Below are 8,700 nucleotides of genomic sequence, written 5' to 3'. Positions count from 1 at the left end.
CCAGACCTCTTTACAGATGGTTGTGAGCCACCATGTGGTTGCCGGGAATTGAACTCAGGACCATTGGAAGAGCAGGCAGTGCTCTTAACCACTGAGCCATCTCTCCAGCCCCGAAATTTATATTTTTTATAAATTCTTCTAGATTTATTTTTCTTCTAGATTTTCCACCTTTTAGAATATAAGTTTTCAAAGCATTTTTCCCCTATGGTTCTCTTGATTCATTGGAATCTGCTGTGATGCCCACCTTTTCTTCTCTAATTTTTATTAATTTTGTCCTCTGTTTTGGTCTTTCAGCTAAGAGTTTATGGATCTTGCTTATTTTTTTCCAAAGGACCAATTTTCTCCACTTATTCTTTGTATTATCCTCTGTTTAACTTAAGTGTGATATTTTTTATTTCTGTCAGTGGCTTTTTGTTTTTCTAAGACAGTGAGGTGCAGCATTGAATTATTTATTTGAGGTCTTTCCGGTTTTTAATTGTGGTAATACACACTATCCCATTAGAATTGTTTTTGATGTATAACAAAAGCTTTGAAAGGTCTGGTTTTATTTCATTGGATTGCATGTTTTCCTAATCTTCTTCCCTGTTTATTTAAGAAATCATGGTCATTTGTGGGTTTGGAACTATTATTATAGCTTCTGGCGTTTCTCTTGCTATTGATTTCTATTATATTCTTTAGTGATGTGATAACGTACAAGAAACTATTTCAGTGCTTTTGAATTTGTTAAGACTTGAATTCCAGTTTAAAATGTGATTTCTATTAGAGAAAGGAAATTGCTGTGGAATGATCCTTTCGTATACTGTAAAGATTTGTCGCTCAAATTGGTTTTATAAAAAGCTGACTGTCCGGTAGCCTGGCTGGAAGTATATGTGGGACAACTGCATTAGAGAGGCTGGAATGAAGAAGCGCAGAGTCAGAGGAGGCACCAGCAGATGCAGAAAAAGCAGGATGTGTAGAAAATGAGGTAACAAGCCATGAGCCACGTGGTAGAGGGTAGATAAAAACATGGGTTAATCTAAAAATGTAAGAGTTAACATGGCGGCTCACAACCATCTGTAATGAGGTCTGGTGCCCTCTTCTGGCATTCAGCCATACACGCAAGCAGAACAATGTATATGTAATAAATAAATAAATCTTTTTAAAAAATGTAAGAGTTAGATAATAATATTGGCTAATAATATTGGCTGATAATATCATATAATAATATTGGCTAAGCATTTATAATTAATATTTGAATTATTATTGCTGGTTATTTGGAAACTGGAAGAAAAGTCTGCTTACAGAGAAGAATGCTAATAGATGAAATATTCTGTAAACAACTAATAAGTCCATCCTCTTTGTATGAATTATCTCTTACATTTCTTTTTTTTTGTCTTTAGATATTTTTTATTTCTTCAATTTTTATTATCAGGAGTGACTGAAATAAAAAATATAATTGAGTCCCATCATTATTGTCATTATGGAAATGGCTTTAAGAGAAAACTGGTCAGATGAATATTATTGCTTCCCACTTTTCAACTGGTAAATAGTTGCCATTGATAAAACAGACAAGCCCAGAGAATCTGTCCAGAATGTTCAAGATATGGTGTATTATACAACATGCCTGTTCTCGGGGAGAACACCTACGACATAATTATGTGTACTTCTTGATCTCATCATACAAGACAAGCACAAAGGCACCACCCATGCCCCTGAGAACGTTGGACCATGCACCCTTGAAAAAGGCCTTGCTCGAGGAGCAATCTTCCTCCAGCAGTCAATTGTGCCTGTGTACATGATGTCAGTTCCTTTGCGTCCTGATTGCATCATCATACGATGGCGAACCGTGTCAAAGGGATAGGAAGTCAAGCCAGCGACAGCAGTGACAGACTGTGCAATCATCCAGCTGATGAAGATGTGAGTGTTCTTGGGATCTGGAAGCATTCCCTTTGCAGTGTCATAGATGCCAAAGTAGGCAGCTCGGTAGATGATAATGCCCTGGACTGACACATTAAACCTTGGTACAGGCCCCTAATCCCATCAGATTTGTAGATCTTAACCAGGCAGTCACCAAGGCCTTTGAATTCCCTTTCAGCTCCAGCTTTGCCCACATCAGCTGCTAGATGGGTACGGGCAAAATCAAGGGGGTACACAAAGCACAAGGATGTGGCCCCAGCGGCACCACCTGATGCCAGGTTCCCTGCAAAATAGCGCCAAAACTGGGTCCTCTTGTCCACACCACCCAAAAAGATCTGCTTGTTTTTATCTTTGAAGGCAAAGTTGAGAGCCTGGGTGGGGAAGTATCGGATGACATTGGCCAGGTTACCACGCCAGAAGGACAGGACTCCCTGTTCCTTGGGGATACGAACCACGCAGTCTATAATGCCCTTGTATTGCTTATCTGCCGTGATTTGCTTGCTGGCATGCTGCACGTGCAGCAGCAGCTTGACCCGCTCGATGGGCGCTACCACCGTCTTGGAGATGGCCGCGGCCACTCCACCTGCCAAGAAGTCCTTGGCGAAGGACACAGCGGCACCTGTCATGTTGAAAGAGAAAGAAAAGGCAGGGGAGCGCGGAACGGGACTGGCTTGACAACTGGCTTCGACTCCCGGACTCTGGGGCTCTTACATTTCTTTATTGACTCCTAAGGTGGTTGACCTATCTATTGATGACACTGGGTGTTGAAGTCACTCACTCATATAAGGATGCTTGTATGCTTTTATGTTTATTAGTGTTTGTTTATGAATCTAGGAGCCCCAAACATTGGTACATATGTATTTACACTTACTATATCTACCTTAGCTCTTTTAGTTGGAAAGATAAGATATTTTACATTTAAGGGGATTATTAAAAAAAGTTTGCTAATTCTCATAATATTATTGGCTGATTTTTTTTTGTTAGATGGATGATTATTCTTTTTTATTAATTCAATTTGTTCCTTGACATTTTCATACATCTTTAAAATGTATTATAAATACTCCCCCCCGACACCTGTTGGTCCTCTCATGCTTATCAATCGTTTTCCCACATTCATGTATTTTTGTTTTGGTTTGTGACCCATTGAGTTTAATTAGGCTGTCTGTATGACCATGGGTTTGAAGCTAGTCATTGGAGTTTGGTTGGCTCACTTTTTGGTGCACACCTGAAGACAGTGACGCCTTTCTTGGCATCTTTCAGTAGCCAGTAGTTCAGTAGGAAGAGGTAGGACCCTATAAGTGTCTCCCCTGTTGGTAACTGATGGCTGACAGAGTCAGTCTAGTGTAAGCCCAGTGCAAGTAAACACAGTTGCTGTGGGTTAGAGACTGCAGTGGCTGTGTCAGGCCTAGACACCGGTCTCTTTACTCCTGAGAGTGCAGTCTTTCTGTCCCTTCCCTGCAGTGTTCTCTGCACTAAGAACGGGGTGGAAAAATGTCTTGCTTTGGATTAAGCATACAAGTGCCTCTTATTTACAACACTTTGAGCAGCTGTGAGTCTCTGCCCTCCCAACTATTCACTGCAAGGATTAAGTTTCCCCACAGACGTCTAGAAGGAAATATGCTGCTATGTCCATTTAACAGATGTTTGTCCTCTTCTGTCTTGTTTGTATCAGGAGTCTGCAGGCCTCCTGTGCTAGGAATGATGGAGTCCTCAGCTCTCTTTAGCACACCAATTTTGGTTTTTAAACGAATGAAAAGGAAAAAGGAGAGGAAAAGTTTGATTACTAACAAAAAAATCAATAAACCAAATAACAAGGGTAACATAAAAAGAAAGCTATTCCTTTCTATAGCATAGTCTTTGGGGCTCAAGAGATAGATCCTTAAAGACGGCTCCTTACTAAATCTCTTCTCTTTGCTGTCTTAAGATGCCCACACCAACTCATTATTACATAGAGTTGGTGTCCAAGAATCTTAATCTAAGCCTACTGTCTAACTTTTGATCATAGAAGTCCCTAGCATAGAATTCTATAGCCAAACTACAGTTTCTTTTATTATTTGGGCACATACATATATATATACTAGCCTTGGTTTTGGTTTCTTGGGTGGTATCGTTTTGTAACACAAGTTCTTTAGCCCTGTTTTGCCCGATCACAGATACCGCTAGTTGCCACCTGAAAGGAAGCCTGAGGAAGCCACAAACAGCGTGCATTTGCTTCGCAGTGTTTTGCCATTTTCTGTTTTGCACAATTGTACTTTTTGGGGATGTTTTTCTCCTCACAGCAAAGCAGAGGAAAAATTCAAAAATACATCCATAAATGCACTTCTCAGAAAATGCTTTGGTGTATAGGATCACTGATTGGAAGCAGGCGGCTCTAAGGACTTCAAGCCCATCCTGATTAGACGTCTGTCCTTCCTGTGTGACTTAAACAGCCATATATTAATCTGAATTTGAAGCCATTGGCTCCAGCTGATGGTTTTACATTGTTGGAAACTGCTCGCTCGAGAACAATTTGCATTTGTTTTTTGTTTTTCGAGGTTGCTGAATAAATGGAAGCTCAGAAAGCCAAAGAAAAATTTAGCTTATGTAGCTCTGACTGATAGAAAGGCTCAACCCAATGGTATTAGTGAGAATATACCAGTAGGAAATATGAAATACCAAAGATGTTGGGGCATGTAATTCCCAGCAGATGGAAATTTTACGGGGTCAGATCACAACCCCAGGGACATTCCAAGAGGGTTTATAAAGCTGGAGAGATGCTGTTCAATGATATTTACAAAGTGAAAATCTATTTGCCCGAAAAGTATCAATATGATTATTTAGCAAGGTCTTTGACATTCTAACAACAACAACAAAAAGTCACAGCTTTGTAACAAATAGACTTTTCTAAGACTGTTTTCTCAGGCAATTCTGCAACGTCATTGAAATTGACAGCTTGTTCTTAGTACAAAGTATGAATTAAATTATGGTAAATTATATTAATATTTTTTGAGATCTACTGCCAAGGCTTTAAAAAGTAGCTGTTCTGTTTGGCATACTATTGTGCTTGTGTGTTCCAAATAGAGCTTCATATGTCCCAAATGAAGAAGGATTATTTATTATTTAGTAATTTATTCTTTTTAAAATAAAAATTATTCTTGTTATTTTTTTTTTTTTTTGTAACTTATTCAGAGAAGAGAGAAACGGCCTCCCTTTCTGCTTCAGAAGTCTCAGGAAGCACTGGACAGCTGACTTGATCTTGGATCCGCAGTTGTACCAGCTCACTGGGTAGGTGATACAAAGTCTGGGCTGTGAACAGAGCAAAACCCTAACAGGGAATATTGCAATCCTCCTGTGGTCCAAATTCTCTACTTCCTCTTCATTCTGCAATTCAGCGCCACTCCCTCAAGGGATTCTTAGCCAAGCTTTCATTCACACAAAAGAGGCAGAAGGGCTGGGATTCACCGAAATGAATTCATTTTTGTCCATCAGCCTGGTTTTGTCACTTAGGAGAGCTATAAAAAGTCAGAATCCCATAAGGCTGCATTTTGTCTCCTCCAGGATCTTTGGCATCTGCGCAGATCATCTGAGCCGGCTCAGCTTAGCCGTGGTTATTCACAATAGGAGGAGAGGAGCATTTTCCCTGGCACTCGGGTGAGGCACAGGATCAAAGTAGCTCTAGCTTCTAAGAGGGACGCGACTTTCTGTACAAAGTAACTGGCTATGGGTACGGCAGTAATAAAGTAGATACTACCCACAGTTAGGCAAGTTGGTTCAGCAGTGCTCACTGGGGTGGTTAGTAGAGGTAGCCTTGTGCCAGGTGCTAGGTGATCAGTTAAGCAGGGCTCTTCTCCTCCAGAGCTCAGAGTCCAGCAAGGGAGAGCTGAAAGAGAGCATCATCTCATGTAGTAGGGTGTGACTCTCCTGACGTCTCTGGTTAGATTTCACCCTCCAGAACTCTTCTTTGCAAAGCTGATAGTAATTTATATTAAAAAAAAATGTGATTCTGGGTATTGAACTGAGGGTTCCTCATATACTAAACAAGTACTTTGTGAGGGAGCTATATTTAGGCCCTCCTGTTTGCTTATCCATCCAAAATTGAATGTGCAAATGGGCAATTTTAATAAGTACACAATTAAAGATAGATGTTTATAAATATACAGATAGTCATGCAGTTGTATATATGTAGACACACAATTTGGAAAGCTAAATGGCTCCTATGCTTAAAAGAATATGTTCAAAAGCTGGGCATGGTGGCACATGCCTTTAATTCCAGCACTTGGAAGGCAGAGACAGAGGGGTCTCTCAGTTCAAGGCTAGCCTGGACAGAAAGAAAAAAATACCAGGACAGGCAGAAGGTACATCGAGGAATCCTGTCTTGAAAAACCAAAACAAACCAAAACAAACCAAAACCAAAACACATGAAAAGCAAACAAGCAAACAAACAAAACAAAATAAAATTGAAATATATGTTCAATTTTATTAACTTGTAGAAAATGCAAATAAAACCAGAACCAGAAGTCCTCTTTTAATTAGTGTATAGGCATGAATGATATGAAATGCTTGTACCACATTTAAGTTACATGTCTGAAACAAAAACCACATGGAAAAATAGGAAAATGGAACAAAGTTTACATACCAAAGATGCAGTACCTTTGGCGGGGAGCAATGGTATACGGAGTCTACTGATGATTAGAGACTGCTATTGACACTCTGTTATTCCTTTCAGGTGCACTTCTCCCTAGGTATTTCTCGTAGTTTACAAATAGTTGTTTATATTTTTCCTACACTCAACATCGAGTATGTAAATGACCACTAAGGTGAGGGCTGGGAGACGGTTTTATTGTGAAGTGACTTGAAAGTGTGGGGACCTGAGCTCAGATTCCCAGAATCCATGTGTCCTAGAAACCCCAAGATCAAAAGTAATTGGAGGAGGGTTTGTTTCGGCTACACTCGCAGGTGACAGTTTATCACTGGGGGAGTCAGGGCAGGAACCTGGGGGCAAGAACTGAAGCAGAGAGCCTCGAAGTGTGATGCTTAATAGCTTGCTTCCAGTCCCAGACCCATATTGAGGCAAGCATGACTCTGCCCACAGTGAGAAAATGTCCTTCACACTTCTCCACAGGCCTGTCCGCTGGAGACAACTCCTTGGTTGATGCTCTCTTTCCTTATATATTCTAGTTTGTGTTAAGCTAACAAAAGCTAACTAGTACTCCATGATAAAACCAGTCACAGTGAGATGTATGGACCCATGTCTGTATGAACATACACACACAAGCACACATATGTACACACACACACACACACACACACACACACACACACACGTGTAGTACAGATAATAAAAACCCAGAGACAGATATTGGAGTTTAACCTAAAGATGAGAAACACAAAGCAGCCAGCCACTAGAGAGCTCTGACCTCTAAGAAACCCTCAGACTGAAAAGAGAGCCAGTTCCTGACTCATCTTGGCTTATATTCCTCTCTAGTGCTGGGATTAAAAGTGTGAGCCACCACCACCTGGATCTGTTTCTGCACTTACCTTGTGTAGTTCAGGGTGACCTTGAACTCACAGAGATCCGTCTGCCTCTGTCTCCCAGATCCTGGGATTAAAGGTGTGTGTTACCATTGCCTGGCCTCTATTGGCTTAGCTTTACCTTCTGTTCTTCAGGCAAGCTTTATTTATAAAACATAAATAAAATGTCACTATTTAGGTTTTCTTATAGTTTTAAAATTCCTTTATATATAAAGGTTATACATATGCATAATCTTTGATTGCTGATAATTTCCTTTGGCATAAATAATCTTTCCCTTAATACTGACACTTTTACGGTCTTAACTCCTATGCACTTCTATCCAGCTGCATGCACTAGTCTCATAACAGCCTGTAGGTTGCTGATTCACAAGGCAGGGACTGTGGGAAAGGGCAAACGTCTGAAAGAGCAAGCAGTGCATTGGGACTTCACCCTAAGAGGCACAAAGAATGTGCTTTGGGAACAAAATGGCTAGTGTAAAAATTTTGGATGGAAAAGGCAAATAATTTGTAATCAAAAGCTACTAGTACACCATAGTGTTTTTGTTTGTTTCAAGGAGGTAAGCTAGACATCAGAAACGTGCATTGTGTAACTCACACAGATGGGGAAATTTGTTAAAAAGCCCATAAAGCCTTAAAGAAGTTTAGCATATGAATAATAATTCTTCAATAGCTTAATTTGTTGAGGAGTGTAATAAAAACAGTAGGGATCAGTAGGTCCTAATCAGCTTTCCAGCATTTCAGCTTGGCATCAGTTTGAAATTTAAGACTTTGGGCAAATATTTAGAAAGATCTTTTTTTTTTCTATTTTAATTAAGGAAAAAATTATGTACCTGGGCATTTTGCCTTCAGGTATGGCAGTATACCTATGCATGTCTAGCACCCACAGAGGCCAGAAGAGGACATCAGATCTCCCAGCATTGGAATTGCAGAAGATTGAATGTGGATGCTGGGAATCAAACCTAGTCCTCAGAGCATCCAGAGTTCTTAACCATTGAGCCATCACTCCAGTCCCAAGGAAACATTTCTAAATTTACATATTATTTAGATAGTAGTTCCCAAATCGGTTGAGTACAAAATTGCGCTTTCTCAGCTGCTATGAGAGTAACCTCTTGGAGGAGGAGCCCTATGTGGATACTGCTGAGACTGAGAATTTCAAGAGTAATACTGTGGCCTGCCCACATAAATTGTGGGTCATATCTAGATATCTGCCAGTTAGCAAGAAGAGTGGAAGCCTGAGTATCACCATGGTCTCCTATTGTCCCCTTTGAATGGTAAAATTGAACTGGATGAGCT

At 40.2% G+C, this 8,700-nt stretch overlaps 1 pseudogene; it reads right to left on the bottom strand.

Annotated features, from left to right (window-relative positions):
- Positions 1-1,371: 1,371 nt before the first annotated feature.
- LOC121451833 lies at positions 1,372-2,526 on the bottom strand (annotated as a pseudogene).
- Between the last annotated feature and the right edge of the window lie 6,174 nt (positions 2,527-8,700).

Source organism: Microtus oregoni, unplaced genomic scaffold (genome assembly GCF_018167655.1).
Source record: "Microtus oregoni isolate MIOR12 unplaced genomic scaffold, Mior012 000008F_ref0000371, whole genome shotgun sequence".
Taxonomy (NCBI): Eukaryota; Metazoa; Chordata; class Mammalia; order Rodentia; family Cricetidae; genus Microtus; species Microtus oregoni.
The sequence above is the reverse complement of the archived record's forward strand: the minus strand, read 5'-3'. Positions and strand labels throughout refer to the sequence as shown.